Below are 24,404 nucleotides of genomic sequence, written 5' to 3' on the forward strand. Positions count from 1 at the left end.
CAAAAACAAAGGGGGGAGGAGAAAAATCACATGGCAATACAATCACTTTCTTTACATATTTAAATGTTGTCCTGTGAAAAGAATGATACCTAAGCGAGGCATCATTTAATGGTTGCCTTTAATCCAAGAGCCTGGAAGGCAGAAGCAGGAGGATCTTTGAGAGTTGAAGCCAGCCTCATCTACATACTGAACACCAGAAGAGGCAGGAATAGAAACAGAGAGAGAGAGAGAGAGAGACAGAGACAGAGATAGAGACCATGTCTCAAAAGAAAGAAAGAGAGAGAGAAAGGAAGGAAGGAAAGAGGAAAGGAAGGAAGGAAAAGAAAAGAGTAATAGTCTGAGACAGCAAAATGTGACAGCTAAGTATAGGTCAGCAGAGCACACTGGGGTTTTTTGTTTTATTTATTCATTTACTTGTTTATTCATTCCTATGTGTGTGCACAAATGAGACTGCAGGCACAGACTTGCCATGGTGTACATGTGGAGGTCAGAGGTCAACTTTTGAGACTTAGTTTTTTATTTCATCTTGTTGAGACAGGGTCACATTTCTGCTGCTTCTGCTGCTGCTGCTGCTGTTGCTGCTCGGTCCAGGCCAGCTAACTTTCTGGTGATTCTCCTGTCTCTGCCTCATCTCTCACAGTAGGACTGCAGAGACACAGAATCCGGTTATTTGGATCTGGGATTTTTGTGGTTTCCAGAAACAAAACTCAGGTCATCCAGCTTGTGCAACAATCACTTTTACCCATGTAAGCCATCTCCCATTTTTACCCCTTTAATCCACCTCCTAGCCCACTTTGCTTCAACATAAGGAAGAACTTTCTATAAATCAGGCCTCTGGATTGCATCAGTGAGATAGATGGGTTTCCCATCTGAAGTGACCTTCTTGTTCAAAATGGAAACTGAGTCTTTTCACTTTCGGGGAGTTACTATTTCAAGGAATGCTCTTTTTGCTTATAGTATTGTCACGCTTATCGGTAAAGTACCACATATCATTTTGTCCATGCCCCTCGCATAAGGAGGCCACTAATAGAGCCTAACAATAAGAAGTTTACCCATGTGTGGTAGCACGCACTTATAATCTCAATGTGTAAAAAGCCAGGCAAGTGCTCCCCCAGCCACGCTGCATCCGTAGCCAAGTGCCATATCACAGTGCTATAATCCTGAACACCTTAGTTAACTTTGCTTGCTTCAAGTCCTTCAATCTACAATGGAAGCAATTGTAATGCACCCTTCTCTGGGAGTTGTATAAACAGAGTAAACGAAGAGAAAGCAGTAGGCACCCAACAGATGTTAACTAGTTGCTCACTTCCCGATGGCCATGCGTGTCAACAGTGCAGGCTGTGATTAATGATTGTCTACTATGTTCTTATAGCTAGCATGTTCGAAGACCAGTGTTCACCAGTGCACGGGGCCGACCTGAGCTAGGCAGTGTGCTTATCTCCTCCAAACCCTGGGCCAGTGTGGGTCTTATTATGCCTGTTTTAGTCACAGGGAACTGAGATTGGGAAAGGAGGTGTTGTTGAGCAAGATTTACAAGCTGGTGTCAGGAAATCGGGGATAAAAACTGCTGCCTGTATTTAGTGCTCTGCTCCGTAAGCGCTGTTCTTCCCCTTCAAAGCCTCAGTCTCATCCAGTGTGGTGGCACAAGGCCCTTAAGCCGGCGCTCAGGAGATTCAGCCAGCTGGGGCTGCATGGCAAGACACTCTTAAAAACAAAACAAAACTGGAACTAGTAGCTATTTGGGAGGCTGAGGCAGGAGTCTCATAGTTCCAGGCCTGCCTTGGCTGCAGGGTGAGTTCAAGGTCATCCTAGGAAAGTTAGTAAGCCCCAGGGGCGAGCTGGAGCAACAGCACAGTGGATAAGAGCACTCAGCGGCTCTTGTAGAAGAGCTATGTTCTCAGAATCTACACTGCAGCAAGACCATTCGTAACTCTAGTTCCAGGGCATGTGACCTCCATGGGCACCAAGCACGCATGTAGTACATATACATATATGCAAGGAAAACACTCATACACACAAAATAAAACTAAATAAATCTCTAAAGAAAAGGGAGGCGGGGGTATAGGTTAGTGGAAGCTTACCTAGTATGGAAGCCTCTGGGTTCACGTCTCAGTACTGAACAAAACAAAATTAGAGCAGAGCGTTCAGTTTCCTTTGTGACCGTGTCCGCCCCATACCTTCTCTAAGCCCAGAGGAAACAGGCAAATTGTCACAGGAGCTGCACAGGTCTGAGCCTGTACAAATGAACCTCACTGCAATAAGCTCTCATCTTCACTTAGGTTTGCATATATTAGCCCTTCCAGAACCTGCCTCTGTTAGAAGGGATCACACACCCCAGTATTTATCTTGTCATGTCTCCACACGTTTATCATTTCCAGATAAAAGGTCTATAGTCTCAAGACTAAACATCTGGCAGGCATTTGTTTCCCTTTCGATGAGATTCCCATTTATATGTAAAAGTTAAAATACACGGGGTTTTGGAGAGCTACAGGTAGGAGGAATTCTTGAGTTCAAGACCAACTTGGGCAATATCAGACTGCATCTCAACAACTTAAAATGTTAATTTTAATAAGCTGTTATTGCATGGTGGCACATGCTTATAATCCCAGCCCTCAGGGAGGCAAAGACAGGCAGATTGCTGTGAGTTCCAGACCAGCCTGGTCTACAATGCAAATCAAGGATAGACAAGGCTACACAGAGAAACACTGTCTTGAAAAACCAGCAAATAAACAAACAAATAAATAAATAAATAAATAAATAGTTGTTATCATATTTCCAGATTTGCATGGCTTGGGGGGGTTACATCTGTGTCATGACAGGCATGTAGAGGTCAGATAATGACTTGTACGGGTCATTTCTCTCCTATTATGTGGCTCCTGGCCATCAAACCAAGGTCATCAGGCTTAGCAGTGGGCATCTCACCCACTGAGCCATCTTGCCAGCCTGTGTACTATCAAGCCCCATAGACCCTGCCTGAATAATGCTTCGTCAAGATACCAGCCTCTTTTATCTCGGGGAGAGAAGAGTTGAGATGACTCTCACTCTGTTGCTGGAATTTACCATGTAGCCTAGGTCAGCCTAGAACTCACAGCAATCCTCCTGCATTAGCCTTCCCAGTGCTGGGATGACAGGCATGAGCCAGCATATAACTCAGCTTTGCCTTCTAACCCGGCTTCCACACACAATAGCCAGGATAGATGGGATCATAGACTTCTGCTCACAAGCCCATGCTTATGAAGTCCCTGTTGGGCCCAGCCCTGCTGCCTGCTTTCACACCCTCCAGATTAACTAGCAACCTTCAGGTTCCCAGGGATGCCCTTTGTTGTCTTTGTTGTTGTTCTGAGACAGGGTTTTCCTGTGTAGCCCTCGCTATCCTGGAACCCACAGTAGACCAGGCTGTTCTCAAACTCAGAGATCCACCAGCCTCTGCCTCCCAAGTACTGGGATTAAAGATGTGCCACCACCCAGCTCAGGGGATGCTATCTTTTCATCCTCTCCTCAGATTTCATAAGTGCTGTGACACTCTCTCTGTCACCTTCTTCTCCCCATTAGATACCACTTGCTCTATGTCTTCCTCAGAAGCCCCCTTTATCTTCTCCCCCTCTCTTCTGCATTTCAGTCCCTTTCCCTCAATCTGTGTCTCCAACAGAATGGAGAAACCTGAATTCCAAGGAGGTACCTTTGCCCATCTACTGTCTGGCGCAGAAGATGGGACCAAAGCAGTTCAGTGACAAATGCATGGATGAACAGGCAGCTGACACTAATTTATAGCCTGGTGTTTTAGATTGCCATCACCTGCCTTCTCTCAGCAAATTGCTATTTTTATCAGATCGCACGAGCTATGTGCCTACAGCACGGGCACTGGCTCAGTGTCAAATCAAAATCATCTCCCTCCACCTTTCTCAGAATGTGCCATCTATGACATTTCTGCCAGGTTTTATATATAACTGTTTGGCTCACGTTTCCTGGTTCCAGGTTAAAAAAAACAAAAACCTTTCCATGTTCAAATTCTGGGTTCCCAGTTTCCAGCTGCGGTGTGTGTGCGTCATCAGTGTACACTGGCACAAGGAAGAAGAGAAACCAGTTTGCTCACTCACGTGAGGCATGTTCGTGGAAAATTGATTCTCAAAGCAGGGAGAAATAGGCCATGTGGGTTCTTCTGGGTCCTGAAACTCTCTTGTAAATTTCACAAGCAGCACCTCCTACCAGCTGAGCTAACTAGTCCTGCTTTTGTTTTTGAGACAGTGTCTCATGTAGCTGAGGCTAGCCTCAAACTCATTAACTAGCCAAGGATGGCCTTGAATGTCTGATGAGTCCACTTCCACCCCTAAGTGCTGGGATTACAGGAGTGCGTCTCCATGCGCAGTTCAGCTTCTAGTTTGTGACACAGACCTGCTCTGGCTGGAATGAGGCTCCCGGCGAGCCCACCTCACAGGCACATTGAGGTTAAAAGTTAGAAGGCAAAGTATAAATATGAGCACTTCAAATGTCTAGAGAGCTCTGTGTGGCTCAATATAGAAATGACATCAACAGCCTGGAGGCCCACAGGCAGACTCAGATTCAGGTAAGCCAAAATCTTAGGCAGAGATCTAGGTGGCGAGTAGATGCATTACAGTCTGACACCATGCTAGGATGCAAATTTGGACTCAATGAGCCCCAAAGAGAACCCAAGAATCCGCATTTTCACCAATACTTTTGGGTCAGGATGCTCTCTGGAGCCTAGAGAGATAGCTCTGCTGTTAAGAGCATGTATTACTCTCCCAGGGGACCTGGGTTTGATTCTCAGCACCCACATGGTGGCTCACAAGTGTCCAGTTCCAGGGTATCCCATGCCCTCTTCTGGCCTCTGTAGGCGCAAGACACATATGTGATACACGCAGACATACACGCAGGCAAAATACCTGTACACATAAAATAAAAATAAAAAAATCCAGAACAGTAACTCTTAGCTGCATCACTCATTGAGAGACAGGAGAGGATGTGCAAGCCCACTCCAGGACGATCCAATCCAATCAGTGAATTCCAGGCAAGAGCAATTAAAGAGTGTCCCAGCAGCTGGAGGGATGGATCAGTGGTGAAGAGCAAAACATCCATACACATAAAAATTTTTAAAAGAAATCCGCCTGTGTCGGTGCTCCCCTGTGATCCCAGCAGTTGGGGAGGCAGAGGCTAGCCTAGCCTACAAAATGAGTCTAGGACAGCCAAGGCTCCACAGAGAAATCCTGTCTCAAAAAACCGAAAACCAAAGACCAAAACCAAACACAACCAAATCAAAATTTTAAAAAGGAGAGAGAGAGACAGTGAGAAAGAGAGAGACAGAGACAGAGAGAGAATGAGCCAGGAATGGTGGTGTATGCCTTACCTTTAATTCCACTGCTATGGAGGCAGAGAAGCCGCAGATCTCTGAGTTTGAGCCCAGCCTGATCTACAGAGTGAGTTCCAGGACAGCCAAAAATATCCCAGTCTCACCAAGGATCTGGGAAGTGGGGTATGTCTGGGAGCTCTCATGATCACTACTATTATAAAATATATTTATTTCTTATTTTGTTTTGGTTTTGTGTGTGCATGTATGGAGACATATGTGTGCAAGTGTGTGCAAAAGCACAAGCATGAGGGCAAGTGTATTTGGGGGTTAAAGGCTGATCTAAAGTGTCCTACTCAATGGCTCGCCACTATTTTTTTTGAATTGGAGTCTGTCATTGAATCAGCTCACTCATCCTGCTGGTCTAGCTAGCCAGTATGTTCAGGGGTCCCCAGTCCTCCCAAGCATGGGCTACTAAGCCCACCTAGCTTTTACTTTGATTTGGGGGACCCAAACTCCAGCTATCACTTTATCTACTAAGCTATCTCCCCCAGTTCCTATTTTTGTTTGTTTGTTTGTTTGTTTAGACAAGGTCTTACTGGGTATCCCAGGCTGGCCTGGAACATACTATGTAACCCAGGCTAGCCTCAAACTTGTAATTCTACTGCTCTGCTTCCCCAGTGCTGAGATTACAGACAGGAGCCTCATGCCTGGCTATCTCTTTCCTTCCTTATTTGTTTACATTTGTGTTGGGAGACAGAGTCAAGCTATGCAACCCAGCTGGCTTCAAACTCAACCTCTCTGCTTCTGCTTCCGGTGTGCCCTGGCTCTTTGACACCACACCCAGCACGGACTGCACCTTCCTACAAGCCTAACCTTGGCTCTGCCCCCAGGACTACACTGGTGGCCAGGAGCAGGGTGATTCTTCCTCTGGAACTTCTAATTAATGTGCAAGAAGAGCCCTTTGTGAGGCCCAGCTGAAAGGCCACTTGCTGCACGGTGTCATTACAGTGATTAGGGTTACCCCATCTGTAAAGTGGACGGTAATGAGGCACCGTGTTTACAGAGCTGCTGAAATGAAAAGCTCGCAGTGGTTGAGGCCCAGGGGAGCCTTAGGGAGCAGCCCAGCTAAATGGCCTCCACCCTGCTACTCAGATTAACCAGCTGCTGACCTGAGGGGCGTGTGCATGTGCCTGGAGGAGCAAAGAGGAGGAGAAAGAAGGGTGAGCTGGGCAAAACTGCAGTGGGCTCCATGTGGGGAGGAGAGAGAAAGGGGATGGCCTCAGAATGACACCAGAGGGGAAGGGAGCACAGGAGAGGAGAGAGACAGAGAAGAGCACACTTGTTACCAAAGAGAAACATAAACTCAAAATTCTCAGCCTTGATATCAGGAAGAAACTATGTGCTTCCCTCCTAAATCCCACAAACTCCTAAATCCCAAAATGGCATCGGCTGTCATTCAAGTCATACACTCTTTGGCCAACACCATGCCAGGACTCCTCCAGCTTCCAAATGCCAGAACTAGGGCAAAGGGAGGGAGGGGCCAGGCAATGGCACCCGGCCCTCGAAGGACTCTTGGGCACATTTTCTTACTAGCTGTCACTTGGAGAGAAGGAATCATGCAAAGCAGGGCTTGCAAATGCTTCCTAACCACTTTGAGGGAGTTGGGGGGGAGGGGAATGGTAGGGAGCTGTCCTTAATTAAGCACAGCATAGTCCGAACATGAACCTTAAGGAAGACATATTGGCCTCGAGGCTTTGGTGGGTTCCTTCCGACCCTGTGCTGTTTTTTGAACAGCTGCCTGCTGGGGATCCCAGAGTTCCTGTGAGAACAGGATTGGGGCTCTGCCCGGCACACTGCTTATAAAGAGTTGATGTCCCTCTGACAAATATGGTGGGTTCAGGGCCTGGTATTTCCACATGTTTCTCCATGGGACCTTCTTCATGTTCTTATTTGTTTGAGACAGGGTCTCACTGTGCAATCCCTGGCTGGCTTGCAACCTGCTATGCAGGATAGACCAGCCGAGCCTCAAATTTACAGCAACCTTCCCGCTTCTACTTTCTGAATACTGAGATTAGAGGCATATATTGTCACATCAACTTCTTCACAGAAACGATTTTTCTTCCTTCCTTCCTTCCTTCCTTCCTTCCTTCCTTCCTTCCTTCCTTCCTTCCTTCCTTCCTTTCTTCCCTCCCTCCCTCTTTCTTTCTTTCTTTCTTTCTTTCTTTCTTTCTTTCTTTCTTTCTTTCTTTCTTTCTTTCTTTCTTTCTCTTTCCTTCTTTCTTTTTCTTTCTTTCTTAGACCAGGCTGGCCTCAGACCCACAGAAATCTGCCTTCCCCTCCCTCCCCGAGTGCTGCATGCCCCACCAAGCTCAACTTCCACAGAACCTTCCAAATGACCCTTTAGACTAAGAACATCTTGACCTACTGTATAGATAAGGACACCAAGGCCCAGGAGGGCTGTGGCCAACGTCTATAGAGATCCTCATCTTCACCTCCAAAGCCAGGCAGGATGGGCTACCTTCAGGCATGGACCGTGCCCTGAAGCTAGCCTTCATCATCATCTTTTGTACACCCTCACAAGCGGGCAGCTGGAAGAGTGAGCTCACCTGTTCCCAGGCTGTGAGAGGCCAGAGGCCCAGCAGTAGCACAGAAGAACTAGGCACTGCCCAAGGTAGACCGGGGCCCTGGCAGCCAGGGTCAGTTCCAAGTGTGTTTTGATATTTCATCCTCTTGGCTCTGCCTCCTGAGTGCTGGGGGCTAAAGGCTTGTGCCGCCATGCCTGTCCTGGCTTAGTTTATTTAAACCAACCCATAAGTTCCAGATTGGGTTTCTCCCACCATAGCCTAAGGCCATATTTTCCTCATTCTTCTGGGTTCCCAACACAGTACCTATTTCTTGACCCTCAAAGCATTTCATTCCAATTTCCAGAGCCAGGTCCCAGAGGTGTGACTCTACCCATGCGATATACTGATGACTCAGGGGCAAAGACCCAGCCCCAGGTCCTGCAACAGGGTGAGAAGGGATGAGCTTGTTCCCGATGATTTGCTCCTTGTGTTGCCTTGCCTAGGCCCAGGGCTAGGCCCCTGTGCTGGCTCCAGAGCCCAAAAGATTGGGACCTCTCCTCAGTGGAGTATGAGGCCAGCTCACTTTATGAAACAGTCTGGTGCACTGGATATAATGGCACATACTTTTAATGCCAGCCCTTAAAAGACAGGCAGGCTGATTTCTGTGTGTTCAAAGCCAGTCTGATCGAGGTAGCTGATCTCAGGCCAGCCTGGACTACATAGTGAGAACTTATCTAACATACAAAGAGTAACAACCCCCACAGCTGTTGGGCATGTGTGGGAGCTCTCATGAATCAGTTCCATCTTCCTGTCCTGGGTTTGGATTTGGCCTCCAGTCTTCTCCTGGCCAAGCCTTTCTTCTCCCTTCGCCAGTCCCTCCCCTCCAAACTTCCTTCCTTTCTTTCACTTGATTCTTCTATTCTCTAGAAACTTGCCTACTTGACACCAGCAAAGAAGGTGGTGACCAGTAACTGCTGGGCCCTTACTTAGGTGGGCTGATCTCTCATCTCCCATGTTCATGAAGCAACTGTGTCTGTACCCACAGTGGGCACTGGGGAGAGGTAGACATACTTAGGAGTCTCCAGACAAAATTGGCAAATGTTCCTAAGACTAGGCTGTAGGTATCAGAAGAGCTAGATGCAATGGTATTCCAGAGAGAAATTTGTTGGGGGGACCTTCAGTAAAAGGAAAGATGCAAGGGTGACCCTAATCAAGTGCCTCAAAGCACAGGACAGGGAGACACAACGAGGTGGAATGCAAGCTCTGTGGCTCAGGTAATGTCCCCTCAGAGGTTGGTGGCAAATATCGCATGGGATGATGTGTTGGCATGCTTAGCGTGGTTTAGTGTCCCACAATACGCAATTCCCCATCTTTCTGATCCCCAGAGAACGGACAGCACAAGGGGTGGACAGCGCAAGCACTTCTAGATGTAGTCATTCATCAAAAGTTGATTGTAGGGGCTGGAGAGCTGGCTCCGCAGTGAAGAGCACTGACTGCTCTTCTAGGGGATCTAATACCCACTCTGGACTCCACGGGAACCAGGCATACAAGGGGTGTACACACATATGTGCAGACAAAATGTCCATAATATGTGTTTTTCAGAAAAGGGTTTCTCTGCGTAACATCCCTGGCTATCCGGGAACTCTATTTGTAGACCAGGCTGGCCCAAACTCACAGAGATCCGTCTGCCTCTGCCTCCCATGTACAAAATAGATGTTTTTGTAAAAGTTGATTGTAAGCTGGGTACCATAGCACACACCCAGAGTCCAACTATTGCTGAGAATTGCTTAAGGCCAAGGCAATACAGTAAGAATTTGTCTCAAAAAAAAAAAAAAAAAAAAGGCCTGGACTGGAGCGATGGGTTCTGAGTTAAGAGTTTGCAGTGCTTTTGCAGGGGACCTGAATTTAGTCCAAGTCAGATGGGTCACAGATACCTATAAATCCAGGTAGGTGTAAAACCTATGACCTCCTAGAGCGCACACACACATACACATAATAAAAATAATAATTTTTTTATTATTTTATTATTTTAATCTTAGAAATTTCTCAAGATTAAAATAAAGCTAATCTTTAAAACTAACAAAAAGAGCGTCTCAAAGCTGGGGGTGTAGTTCAGTGTTAGAAAGCTTGTCTGAGACATACAAGGTCCAGAGTTTGACAGCAACACAAAAAGAAGGGGGAAAGGGAGGGGTTGGATGGGCAGCAATCAAGGAGTCTGTTCCCCAGGTGTGAAGAAAATATGTGAGCATGAATACTGGTGACACATAAAACACATTCCCTAGATACTTCCGATAAGCAGCAAGGTGTTGCTTTTGCTTTTTTTTAAGACAGGGTCTAACTGTGTAGACCTAGCTGGCTTGGACTCACTCGTAGAGATCTGCCTGCCTCTGCCTCCCAGGCAGCCCCCTCAGGGGATCCCTCTGTAGGAAAGTATCTTTCTTTGTCCCCAATTTCCCAGACAACCTGACAGTTTCAGCAATACCCATGACACCCAGGACCTGTGCTGTGCACTGACTGATGGTGCACTCAATCTTCATGACCCTCATGACTCCCTGCCCTCTCCTCTGATGCTCAGAGAGCTCCCTTCCCAGCACACAACACAGTCTGAACCCAAACCCAAGTGTGATGGAGGGCCAGTCTCCAAGTTCCCAGTCACACAGCAGGCAATAGCAGTGACAGGGCCCATTGTGTCCATGGAAAGAGAATAAGAGAGAGAGCCAGGAGGGCTATGGCTAGACAATATAGAGCTACTTAGGAATGATAGTTTGGTCTCAGAAATTAAAAATGGAACAACTTGGATTAGAATGACCAGAGACCGTGGCCAAGCAGGCTTGGAGCCAGGGTCCAAGGTGCCCATTAAACTCTCTGGTGTCCTGCTTTTCTTCATGAACTTGGGATTTCTGTAGCTTTCCAAAGAAGTCAAACACACTGCAAGGAGATTAAAAGCTAAACCAAACTGCCACGCCTGGAGACAGAGGTGCTGCTAAAGCCAAAGGATTAAACTCAGCCTCCTGGAGCAAAGTTGGACTATGATAGCCTGTTTGCACGGGGCTGGCATGCAGGCAGCCTGGAGTCAAAGGGCTGGAAGGCCCTCTGCCTCTGTGGGCTGGTCATGAGCTAATCATGCTGCCTCCTGATCGCAACAGAGGAGACACACACCTGGCCAGCAAGGGCATCAGCACTGACCGGCATGTGAAGTCTGACTCAGAGGATCCAGAGGAGAAAGTCTTGCTGTGATTTTCTGCAGAGGCCACAGGAACCCAGATTGACCTGGCACTAAACGTAGACTCCCCTGGTCACGATGGCCCAAATGAGGGCAGTCCCTTCCTCTGCCACTGCCCTGGTAAGGAAAGAGGGGCATCGGATTCTGCAAGCCAAAGGAAGGCAAGAAGACTGTAAGCCCTTCCGTTTAGAACTGTGGTCAAGTCAGGTCTGGTGTCACACGCCTTAGTCTCAGCACTCAGGAAGCAGAAGCAGGCAGATCTCTGGGTTCGAGGCCAGTCTGCTTAATAGAGTTCCAGGACAGCCATGACTACAAACAGAAACCCTGTCTCAAAAACTAAAAAGGAAGCCAGGGGCAGTGGTGTTCATGCCTTGTAATCCCAGAACTCTGGAAGGCAGAGGCAGAACTCTGTGAGTTCGAGGCCAGCCTGGTCTACAAAGAAAGTCCAGGACAGCCAAGGCTACACAGAGAAACCCTGTCTTGAAAACACCAAAAACAAAAACAAAACAAGACTAAACTAAAAATGGGAAACAACCAGACAATTTGAAAGTATTCTCTGAAGCGAAATGGTCCAAATTTACAGTTTTCTACCTTCCTTCTCTGATAGGGTCTACTGAAGCCCAGGGTGTCCTTAAACTCGGTAAGTACCCCAGGATGACCTTGAACTGCTGATCCTCCTGCCTCCTAGGCCTGAGTTCTGGGATTATAGGTGTGTACCACCATGCCTGTTTTATGTGGTGCCGGGAACTGAACCCAGGGCTTCGTGCATGTTGCACAAGTACCCTACTAACTAAGCTATATATCCCTAACATGAGTTTGGCCCGTGTGTGTGTGTGTGTGTGTGTGTGTGTGTGTGTGTGTGTGTGTGTGTATACGCGAGTGCTCTGATAAAGGCACCTCCATGGCTTTTATCAGAGCCTCTTACCTATACTGCAGAGGGAACAAAGGCCACAGACACCTACCTGTTTACCAAGGACTATAAATCTCAAGCCAGCGCAGAGACGGTACGAGGTACCGGGGAGAGAATGGTTAATGTTGACCTAGATAAGTGAGGACTGGGTTATGAGACACATCAAAGACTCCCCCACTGAATCCACTGGAAGACAACATAGCGCATTCCCACAGACACCTCAGAGCCCACACGGTGGAATGAAGGAGCACAGGAGCAGGAAGGGTTTTAGGTGGGGTTCAGCCTTGGGGGATTTGCTAAGCATATAAACACTCTAGGTTCAAGCTCCTCTCTACCTTTTTTTTAAATTAGGCTTGGGGTTTGGGGTCAGTACAGGGGTGTGTGGGTATGTGGGCAGTTGTGTCAGAAGGCAAGCTGCAGGAGTCAGTTTTCTTCTTCCACCTCGTGGGTCTGGCCATTAGTTCTCGTGGCCAGCTCCCTTACCCACTGAACCATCTCACCACTCCTTCCCTCCAAACTTTTACAGCAGGAAAGCATAGATCCATTAGGAGTTATCCACAAGGAGCGAGGAGGCCTGGGCAGCTGGAACCTCATGAGAAGGTGGCTGAAGGAGGCAGTGACCAGGGAGGTGATGCAGTAGGAGGCACAAACGATCTAAACTTTACCTGGAGTGAGCTAGAGAAAGCCACGAAGAGATACGGTTGATTTATATTATGAAAGGATTGTCTTATATACTGCAAGAGGGGAGGGAGCAAGGGCTTTTCTGGAGATGCTTGTTTGAGGTCAGGAGATGCTTATTCAGATAGTCGGGAGCAGAAATGTTTTTGATGTGAAGGGATCAGAGGATGGTGTCAAGAAACTTTCTGAGATTACCTGTGGGCAGAGGAGCAAATCTGCTAGGATAAATAGTCCCTGTTAGGATGATCCTGCTATAACTGGCCTGCCAGGGACTAAAGACATTCGTTCATCCGTTCCATTCACGCATTCATTATGAGACAGCGTCACTATGTACCACCAGACTGGCTTCGAACTCAGCCAGGAAGATTCTGCTTCTCCTGAGTATTGGATTAAAGGTGTGAGTTACTCAACAAGGTATTCTAAAGAGAGTTACATCTCTCAGTCTATCTGACAGTGAAACAAAGGACCCCAAGAAACAGCAGTTTCCCAGGAACCTCATGCCAGGTTAAGGGAAAGGCACTCGCTAAAAGGGGACATGTCCCCCAAAAAGAAATTTTACACAGTTCTTCCAACTTGTCAGGCCACCTTCCAGAATGAGACTAAAACTCAATTCTGGGTCAGTGGGGGGCAGGACGGATCTTTGGCAGGGACTTCTTAGGTGTGCAAATCCATAGCCTTCTGTGTAAATTTTAATCTCATTTCAGGACCCTGAGGATGGCCTTGTGGTGTGGTCATCAGATCTCTTTCTGCCTCTTTCCCATGTGGCCATTCTGAACACATTCTTTCTTCTTCTCCTTCTCCTCCTTCTCCTTTTTTTCCTCCTCCTCCTCCTCCTCCTCCTCCTCCTCCTCCTCCTCCTCCTCCTCCTCCTCCTCCTTCTTTGTCTTCTCCTTCTCCTCCTGCTTTTTACTATTGGCATGCAGACTGTGACCCAAGTTTGGTAACACAACTGACTATTTTTTAAATTCACAATGATACAAAACCTAACTTTCAGTAGTCAAGAATCTGTTCCTTTGTTTGATTGTTCATTCGCTCATTTGTTTTCTAGAGACAGGGTCTCTCTGTGTCACCCTAACCATTCTGAAACTCGCCCTGTAGACCAGGCTGGCCTCCTGCCTCTGCCTTCTGAGTGTTGCGATTAAAAGCATGCACCACCAGCACCTATCTCTTTGTTTATAATAAACACTAAATTATAAGAATTTCTTTCCCTTCCTCCCCACCTTCTCTATTTTTCTGCGAAGATCTCACATAGTTCAAGGATGGCCTTGAACTCCTAAATATCTTGCTAGGCACGGTAGCTCACACTTACAAACCAGTACAGAGAAGGTAGAGGCAAGGGGCTTTCTGTAAGTTTGAAGCCAGCCAGCGTACATGGTGAGACCCTGTCTCACAAACAAACAAACAAACAAACAAACAAATGCCACATAGCACAAACTAGGCTTTATTTTTGATAACTTTGTGCCCAAATTTAGGCAAAGGTAAGTGTTTGAGGCACGCTAGGCTAGCCAGCATGCTCAGGACACAGAACACAATGTGCATTTCCTCTTTGTGATACTTTCTAATTATATCCTTTTTTTTTTTTTTTTCTTCCTGAGACAGGGTTTATCTGTGTAACTGTGGCTGTCCTGGAACTCACTCTGCAGAACAGACTGGCTTCGAACTCACAGATATCCACCTGCCTCTGCTGCCCAGGTGCTGGGATTAAAGGTGGTTTACACCGCCAGGTATAATCTACTTTCTAATCCAGGCCTCATATGCATTTGGTTTGAGCAAGTAGAAGGAAGCTGCCACTAAGTGGCAGGAGGAGAGCTGCTGAGAGAGCCTGTCTGCAGACCAAGCCCATTGGAGTTCAAGCCCATTGGAAGCGAAGAGTGCAGACCTTGCTTTTTAGCCAGAAGCTTTGAACCTGAACCCGTAGATACGAAAGTGTATGTAAGCAAGGTTTGGTTGTGCCTGAATATAACCCCAGTGTCTGGGATAGGGAAGCAGAAGCTCAAGGCCATCCTTAGCTATGTGAGATCCTTTCTGAAAGAGAGATAAATTGGAGAGGCAGTCTGGGTTGCACTTAGCCAAAGATTAGGTACAAAAGAAGTTCAAGGGCAGAAGATTAGCAATCAGGAAAATGAGGACAATCAAGAGAGACTAGGAGTGGCCAGTGTGGCAGGAGGTAAAGCCATCCCCAGACGGTCCATGCCATTCTTCTGCACGTTTTCATCAAGGACCACATAGTAAATGTTTTCACCTTCATGGGCCCTTGTTGCCAGCCATTACAGCACAAAGCAGCTACAGACACGTGGAAGCACACAGATGCAGCTGTGGTCCAAAAAGTCCACAAGAACCTGAGCAGGCTGATTGGCCTGCCGCTGAACTACGACAAACCCTGGTAGAAACAAGTGTGGCCCCAGCACTTGTGCAATGCCAACAGAGACAGGTGGGGGGTGGGGGCACTGATGTTCTGGAAGCCAAGTTGGCAGAGTGTTGCAAGGAAAAGTGATAAGTGGAATCAAGTACTGCTGACAGATAGAGTGGATGAAAGAACCAGCCAGTGACAATGGGAACACAGAGGACACTGGCGGCCTCCACTAGTGCATCTTGCTGAAATGAGCAGGCAGGCTGATCAAGATGAGTGCCAAAAAGTGGGAATTCTTTTGAAGAATTCTGGTTCCTGTGAGGGGAGGAGGTGGGTGGAACAGGGGAAGGAGTTCAGAGAACAGCTATTCTTTTTGGCCAATGAACCAGGGACACGATTGTTTTTCACCCAGAATCCGACTGCTATCGAAACAGGGGAGTGGCTGGGGTTCTTTTAGGCAGCCAAGCATTGCCATGTTGTTTCAAAGAGCCCACAGTATTTACATTCACAAGAACAGAAACTTGGGCTCCGGTGTTGAATTAGAAGCCACTGAGAGATGGGTTCAGTAGGATGGTACTGTCCTCAGGCTTCATTCAATGGCACGAAGCTGAGTGTGGTACATGCCTGTAATCTCAACACTCAGGAGAATGAGACAGAAGGATGCCAGTCTCAGCAGCTGCTTAGTTTGGGGCCAGCCTAGACCATGTGAAACCCTGCTTCAAAGGGGCCAAAAAAAAAAAAAAAAAAAGAAGCCAGGCATAGAGGTTCATGTCTGCCTGTATTCCCAGCACCTAGAAGGCAGAGACAGGAGGATTACAAAGTGGTATAAACTATTAATTTCCAGGCCACCCAGGACTACATTAAGAGATTTTGTCACAGAGAGAAAAAAAAATATGTAAAAGAAGGAAAGAAGTAGGTGCAAGGGAAGACGGAGGGAGGGAGGAAATGACTTGAGACAGGTGCATCATGGTTACACCAAGTTCACAGAAATGCTGATCAGAATTAGTCTACCCTGAGCTGCAACAGAAGCCCAATGCACACCCTCCATCCACCAAGCCAAGTGAATTTCTCATTAACTGCCCTGAGTTATTAACATGGGGGTCCATCCAGTGACGGGCCTAAATTTATGTCATACTTTTCTTCCCAGGGAGTCCAAACTATTTCATATCAATTACCTCATCGATCTCCCAAGCCTCATGTGAGATTTAGAATTATTATTTCTCTTTCATTTCAACAGCCCGCCTGCAGAAGGGCGATAAATATTATATCCCAAGGTTTATGATACGGGACTCAGGACCATTTGGTTGGTGGCTTTTGGCCCTGAGAGGAACTCTAGAGGGAAACAAGGAGATGGAGAGGTTTGGGCTAACAGAGTGGTCCCTCTGCGTGCCCCTGACTGATGCCAAGTGACTAGACTGGGAAGGATCTCGCCCTCACAGCTCCCTGTCAGGCATCTGCCCAGACCTCCTATGCCCCTTCCTCTGTCAGACCCTGATGCCAAAAGAGCTGGGTCCTTCCCCCATGTTCACCCCACACACACATAACACACACACACACACAATTTTTGTGTGGTTCTGAGGGTCAAACCCAGGGCCCGTTTTTTTGTTGTTGTGATTTTTTTTCCCCAAGACAGGGTTTCTCTGTGTAGCCCTGGCTGTCCTCTTTGTAGACCAGGCTGGCCTGGAGCTCACAGAAGTCTGCCTGCCTCTGCCTCCTCAAGTGCTAGGATTGAAGGCATTTGCCACCACGCCTGGCTAAACCCCGGGCCTGGAATATAGTAATCTACCACTGAGGCAGGATTCTACCACTGATCCACATCCTCGGCTCCACCGCAAATCTGTCTTGGCAAAGTGTCCCTATCTGGCGCAGCACGGTTGATGGCCTGGGTGGAGTGTGCAGCCCTGAAGATCCAGGAATGTCTACAAACGAAAAAGAGGCTCCCGTGCTGTCTTGATATTGATCTTTCATGTATTCAAAATAGAGTTTCTCCATGTGTCCCAGGCTGGCCTCGAACACGCGAGCTTCCTATTTTAGCCTCCTGGTGATGGGAGCACATGCGCAGGCTACTAAACCAGCCTCATAAGGAGGTTCTTCCCCATCACTGCGGCAGAACTCTCAGACAGCCTCTTTCTTTGCAGAGAGGGAATGGAAGTTCCCTGTGGCCCAGCACGTTCAACTCACTTAGCCAGGGTCGGGAGCCCGAAAGGAGCAAAGGACAGCACCGTGTGTACACTGCCCATGCGGCTCTGCTAAAAACACTGGGAGGGCGAGGTGTGGTGGGGCATGACCTGAATTCCAGCACATGGGGGGCAGGGGCCAGCCTGGTCTACATAGTGAGCTCTGAGACATCCAGGACCATAACTCCACTCTGCAGTACAAAACGACTGCAGCTGGGCACAATGGTGCACTCCCGTAATCCCAGCATTCAGGCAGGCAGAGGCAGGTGCATCTTTGTGAGTTCAAGGCCAGCCCAGTCTACAAAGTGACATCCAGGACTACACAGAGAAACCCGGCCTCAAAAACAACAACAAAAACAAAACATTAAAAAAATGGCAATGGTTGGGGACCAGAGTTAGAGGGCGTCCCTAACAAAGACTCTTGGGTATTTTTTTTCCCCACCTACATAATATAAAGCCAAAGTAGAATCTGGAGCTATTTCACACACAGGGATCTCCAACCCTCATTTCCATGTGCTGAGACACAGGTTTCACAGAAGGACTTACCTAGAAGGTAAGAACCCCTTTCAAGCATAAGCCCTTGGCTCTCCATGCACTGCCTACTTCAGGAATAATTCCTTGTCTGAAAATCCTGAAGGCCATCCACTCTTTGATCTCAGACCGGAACAGATACTAAGCCGCCACACACAGTCACAAAACCATAAAACAATCAGCAAAATCTACTACCTGACAGTGATTGTAAGGGAGTGCAGAAATTTGCCCAAACCCCCAGTTTACATATCAAGAAGGCTCCAGATCCTGCAGTTCCTGAAAGCTCTTACGACATGGTTTTCCGAAAGGACATCAGGAGTGGCCTCAAAGGGGCTGAGATCCAGTCTCCTTAACGGACACTGTGGCTGCCCAGTTCTCACCAGGGCCAAACACTTTCTGGGAAGTTAGAGGAGAGAGGAATACCAATTGGGTAGATAAAAATGTTTAAAGCTAGGAGACCAGGGAGCTGTGAAGATCTCCAGCCAAGGTCCGTGGCAATAGAGAAGCCAACCCTTCTGCATTCTTGGAACCAGCTTTGGGGGTTTACCAGCTGAACAGCCAGGCTGTAAGTTCTTGCTTCATCTCTCTGCTCAGTATAGCATTTCATGTCAGCAGCAGCAATATCAGAAGGGCCCTCTCCCATGTTGGTTCTAGGTCCTTCAGGGTACCTCTACCACTGCTTACGTTAAGTCAATACCCCAGAGAGGATGCTTCACTTCTCATTCCCCAAGAGTAACTATTTGATTTGAGCCTGAGGAGAAAAAAGAAATGTTGGGAAGTTGAGCAAGGATTTACGGGTCATGGTTTGTTTGACTTCTTACAAGGTCAGCTCTTCAGTTCGGGAAGCAAATAAGATCTCTTTGTAATATTGTTCTCACATAAGCTCTCCAGGTGGCTCATCCTTAAGAACAGGAGCCACTGATGGATTAAGTGGCTTCTGTTTACTGTAACTCAATAATATAAAGTTCAACTTGGAAGTCAAGATGGTGAGTGTAAACTGGGACATTTCCACTCTCCTAGAGGGTTGGGTATAGGCTTGGAGTAGCCAGCTTCAGAGATGTATTGTGAGTTGTAAAGGGTTTCCATAATTCCCATCCCTGGTACAAAGCCAGCAGACTCAACAATGCTGACAAAATGAACTGGATTCAAGATCTGACACTAAAAACATTTTCTGATTTCTTTTGGGATAGGCTGGCCTCCAACTAATGATCCTCTGCCTTAGCCTTCCAAGTGAGGCCTTCCACTGTTGTGTGACACTGTTTCTGGAGAGACATTGAAGAAATATCTACTTATCCCAGATAAGGAACTGATGACAGATCAAAGTAACAATACCACCAAAATACAACTTGTGAAACTATTGAATTGATTGGTTTCCTTACAGGAGTATGTGTGACATGCATAGCACAAATACAGCTGCATTCCTAAAAGTCCACCCCAGCACAAAAGCTGGAAACCTAGAGCTTTCTCCACGACTTGCAGACAGCTCATCAGGTTAACAGGTCAGGGAGTCTTCTTTTCTTAGCAGTCCTTACTAATGTAACAGGAAGGAAGGAGGGGCCTTTCGAATCTGGTAAATGGCAGGGACTTCCTGAGACTTCTGAGTTGTTTAGTTCCTGAATCTGTTTGTTTGTCTTAGGTTTGGTTTTGGTTTTGAGACAGGATTTCTCTGTGTAGCCCTGGCTGTCCTGGAACTTGCTCTGTAGACCATGCTAGCCTCAAATCAGAGATCCACCTGTCTCTGTCTCCCAAGCGGCAGGATTAAAGGCATGCACTACCACCTCTTGGCTTTAATTCCTGAGTCTCTAGAAGACTCCTTTATAATTCCCTAAGGCTTAAGAAGCTTCTTCACAGGATGGAATGTTTCATCTCTGAGGAATCTGCTACGAACAGCCTCCACTGTTTATTCACTAAGAGATTTATTATTATTATTATTATTATTATTATTATTATTATTATATCAGTGTGGGGACATACACAACTGCTAATGTATACTATGAGGTCAGAGGACAAACTTCAAGAGTTGTTAATGCCTTCTCTGCTTTGTAAAGACACCGTCTCTCATTTCTACCGCTGTGCAGTGTACTCCAGGATAGCTGGACAGTTCTGTCTGTACTTCCCATGTCCAACCATAGGCTAGATCACATATATGGCTACTTCTTATGGCCAGCTCAGACTGGCCTTGAACTCATGGCAATCCTCCTGCCTTAATCTAGGAGCACATAGTTTACAGGCATGAGACAATCTACTTGGCTCTCAAGAGATGCCTTCTAACTAAAAGTGAGAAATGTACCGTCATTGCTGTCATTAGCAGCATCACCATGGGCTCCACTGTTTCACACAGCAGGCTGTCATGAAGTGATAAATGCTATGCTCACACAGGCATTTCGCTAAATGCTTCGTTTATCTTTAAACTTAAACCGGTACTAGCATTGATTTGCCTGAAACTGGACCTGCTATTAGGGCGTCCTGCTCTATGAATAATCATTAAAACTCAGGCCTGGCCAAGTTAGAGAAGAGGCTGGGAAAGGAGGTGCGGGAAGAGTCGGGAGTGGACGCTAGAAGGAGCTAAATGATCAAAAGCAAAGTCGCTTCCCTTGGAAGAGTCAGAAGGACCTTCTACAAAATGAGCTACATAGAAGGACTTTCGCAGGAAAAAGCAGTGTGCTCCTGTCCCCCTGATGCTTGCGGGGGAGGGCCCGAGGTGGGGTGTCTCGGGCTTCTCTGACATTGATTAGAAGAGGAGGAACTTCACAGTACCAAAGGCCACATGTGTGCTTTTTTCTAGCTTATTTTTAACATTTTAAATATTGTATATTGTAAATTTAATTTTTGTATATTGGGGAGAAGGGCATCGACATACCACTGTGCATGTCTGTAGGTCACAGGTAACTTTTGGGTGTCAAGTCTACCATTTGGGTTCTTGGGATAAAACTAAGGTTTGATGGCAAGCACCTTTGCCACTGAGAAATATTACCAGTCTTATTTATTTGTGTGCCATGTGCCTATGTGTATATGCCTGTGTGTGTGTGTGTGTGTGTGTGTGTGTGTGTGTGTGTGTGTGTAGGTTAGAGGACAACTTTCTGAAGTTTGGCTCTCTCCCTGCACTGTAGGCTTCTGGGATGAAGCTGAGGTCATCAGGCTTGTGCAGCCCTTTGACCTACTAAGCCATCTCACCAACCCAAAGGTCTGCACATTTTTGACGAGAACATTATTCTCAGCTTTTTCCTGATTTCAAGTGAGATTTCTTCGTGTCTTTTTAAGCTCAAAAGTCGACCTCTCTCACTGCCAGGAGGCTTTCTGATTAGCCAAGGGAGGTGCTGACCTCTTACCCATTTCCCAACGCCATGGAAGTCTTTGCCTTCCCATCAGGGATTTTGAACAGCCGTAGACCAAGATAAGGAAGGGCTCTGTGTCGGGGCAAATCTTTTGGAATTTTCTGATAAGCCTAAGGTATGCAAATGAGGAGAGGGATTCAAAGGGATCTGGTGACTGCTTGGAGTCTCAGAGCCTGGAAGATAACGTTCTTCTAGCCTGGTCTGGAAACACAGGGTTTTTTCCCCTTTATGACAGGCGTACTTTGCGCTTCTCATGTGCTCTGCGTAGCTTACACACCCACACACACCTCATTCTTCTTTTGACAGGGACTCACGTGGCCTCAGACTTGCTATATAGCCAAGGATTACCTTGAACTTGCTGAACCTGTTGGAAGACCAAAGCTCACTTGTGTGTTCTGCAAAAGCCCCTCTAACTCAAGTCTGTTCTTCAAGCACCCTTCAAATGCTGGGACTGCAGGTGAACTCCACAATGCCTTCTAATGTGCTGCGCAAGGACTCAAACCCGTGTTCCGTGTCTTCTAGGCAAGCACTCTGTCAACTGAGTTAGCATTTCCAGCTTCTCCACGTGTCTCTTCTTTCCTTCCTACCATAGGGCCTTATTATAGACCTAATTGGCCTGCCACTTGAGGCAAACCTCCTGCCTCAGTTTCCCCAGTGCTGAGATTACAAATGTGAACCACCGTTGACTGTGTCACCACTTCTTGTGACACAATACAATACTAACAACTGAGCTCATGTGACTGGCATGAGTAGTTTCTGTCTCATTTTTTATTTCTTTTACTTTTTGAGATTATAATATAAAATCATTTCCTCTTCCTATCCTCTCTCCAAACCTTCCTATGTACCTCTTCTTGATTTCATTCAAATTCACAATCTCTGTTTTTACTAACTGTTATTACATACATATTTATTCATGTATTTGCATATATTCCTAAATACATAAGTACTCAGTCTACATATTGTTATCTGGATGTATGTTTTCAGAGTTGACCGTTTGGTATAAGATAATCAACTGGTATGTTCTTCCCCAGAAAACCAAGGAATGTCAGAAGCTACACCCATAAAATCTTACCAACATGACTGTCTAAACATGAGCTGAACACGAAAGGACAACTTCATTAGACATGATAACGTGGATGGTCCATGATGAGCGGAGGAGGACTCAATCCTAGACGAAGAACTATAGGCAACTAAGGAATGCTGAGTGCAGAAGAAATAGTCTTTCCCAGGTTTTGTTGTTGTTTTCATTTTTATTTATGTGTGTGTGAGTGTGTGTGTGTGTGAGAGAGAGAGAGAAATAGAGAGAGAGAGTATGTGTGCTACATGTGTGCAGGTGACTGTAAGGGTGAGAAGAGGGTGCTGAAAATTGGAACTGGGGTTACGTATAGTTGCAGGCCACCTGGGAGCCAAAGTCAAGTGGTCTGCAAGAAAAGCAAGTGCTCTTCACCTAGGAGCCATCTCAAGTTCTTCTCGAGATAAACTCAAAGTAAAACAGGAAGCTGGGCCTGTCCTTATTTAACCCTGTGTTCTGGATGTATAGGGATTCGAGTGACCTTTCTTACAGCTAGTCAACAGCAGCCAGAGTGCACCCAGTCTTCCGTACTCCTGCCCAGTTAGCCACCAAACTGCCATCCTTCCTTTCTTGATGGCGAGGAGTCACTTTACAGCCAGGCATGTCGGCTCACACCTGCAGTCCCAGCACCTGGAAAGCTGAGGCAAGAGGATTGGCATGAGTCCAAGGCCAAACCAGGGGAATGTAGTAACTTATAGACCCACCTGCACCACAGGATGAGACCCTGTCTCGACTCTTGCTGTGCTCCACCAAACAGAGTTATTTTAGCTTCTCTCAGCCCCCGCTGCTGTGGCTCTCCTCGCACCCACAGCAGTGAATTAGCAGATGCTACACCGACTGGTAACGGTGCTAGTCCAGCGGAGAAGGAAAGTGCCTCCTATGTTGGTGATTAACTGGAATGTTAGTGGACCTTCAGAAATCAGACATGTGTGTGCCAAGCCTGTCAAACCGTGCTGGGGTACACAATAGTCCTTGCACTCTTGAAGTGAAGCCAGGGGGACCCTACATTCCAGACCAGCTCGAACTAAATAGTAAGAGCCTATCTCCAAACAACTAAATCCAAAACCAAAGCAAGGGAAATACTCCTTAAGAAAAACAGAGGCTTGGCGTGGTGACACATGCCTTTAATCCTAGCACTCAGAGGCAGAGGCAGGTGAATCTTTGTGAGTTCGAGGTCAACCTTGTCTACAAAGCCAGGAAAGCCAAGGCTACACAGAAAGCTTGTCTTGAAAAAAAAATCAAAAAAAAGAAAAGAAAGCAAAAAACAAAGAAAGAAGCAGAGAGAAAGAGAGAGACAGAGAAAGAAAGAAAGAAAGAAAGAAAGAAAGGAAGGAAGGAAGGAAGGAAGGAAGGAAGGAAGGAAGGAAGGAAGGAAGGAAGGAAGGGAAAGCAGAGATACCCAAATGAGGTGCTTGTAGCCATGCTGGCCTCTTGCCTCAAGCTTCCTGAAGACATGGATTATGGTTGTGAGCCACCACACCCTAGCTTTTACTGTCTCTTTAAGAATTTTTTCAGGCCAAGCTATAGTGACAGCACACCTTTAATCCCAACACTGGGGAGTCAGAGACAGGTGGATCTCTGTGAGTTTCAGGCCTCCCTGGTCTGCAGAGTGAGTTCCAAAACAGCTAAGGATACACAGAGAAACCTTGTCTCAAACCCCCTCCCCCTAAAAAAATAAAATAAAAAGTTCTGAGGCAAATAAAGGCTAGGTAGTTCATTGGCTGTTCTGCCCCAGGCCACACAGCAGAAAACCGAGTTGTGAGGTCCAAGCCCAGTCCCTTGTCCTGCATTCTCTTCCCTCATCAGAACTAAGGTTCACCCTTCTGGGCTTACTGGCCCCGTGCTCTAAGCCTGGAGCTGGATGGACTCTCTGGACCCCATGGCACCTCTGATGCCATGAAAAGTTTCCTCAAAGGTGCCAAGGCAGATTTCCCAGAAGAGATAAGTGGTGAGGACAATCAGAATACAATCCAGAAAGACAGTGTGAAGTCTGCTCTTGGAGTCAGACAGGTAAAGACCAAGTTCTAGAATGGAGAGAGAGCTGGAAAGAAATGTGTTCGTGCTGGGTATGGTGGCAAACGCTTTTAATTCCAGCACTCAGGTAGAGGCGGTGGCAGAGGCAGGTGGAGATCTCTTTTGGGACTAGTCTGGTCTACATTGGAGTTCCAAGACAGCCAGTGCTACATAATAAAACTTGTCTCAGAAAACAGAGAACTTCTATAAATGTGTACCCACATGTATATACACACATATAGTTCA

At 46.8% G+C, this 24,404-nt stretch overlaps 2 long non-coding RNA genes across 2 annotated transcripts; one reads left to right on the forward strand and one right to left on the reverse strand.

The window, feature by feature from the left end:
* Positions 1-394: 394 nt before the first annotated feature.
* LOC132646718 (uncharacterized) lies at positions 395-17,889 on the reverse strand. Its single transcript, XR_009584968.1, has 3 exons — positions 17,754-17,889; positions 2,082-2,115; positions 395-645 (listed from the first exon to the last, which is right to left on the reverse strand). It is a non-coding gene; the product is annotated as an uncharacterized LOC132646718 (long non-coding RNA).
* A 301-nt stretch (positions 17,890-18,190) lies between these two features.
* Positions 18,191-22,229, forward strand: LOC132646719 (uncharacterized). Its single transcript, XR_009584969.1, has 3 exons — positions 18,191-18,303; positions 21,380-21,530; positions 22,105-22,229. It is a non-coding gene; the product is annotated as an uncharacterized LOC132646719 (long non-coding RNA).
* Positions 22,230-24,404: the final 2,175 nt, after the last annotated feature.

This window comes from Meriones unguiculatus, chromosome 12, assembly GCF_030254825.1.
Source record: "Meriones unguiculatus strain TT.TT164.6M chromosome 12, Bangor_MerUng_6.1, whole genome shotgun sequence".
Lineage (NCBI taxonomy): Eukaryota > Metazoa > Chordata > Mammalia > Rodentia > Muridae > Meriones > Meriones unguiculatus.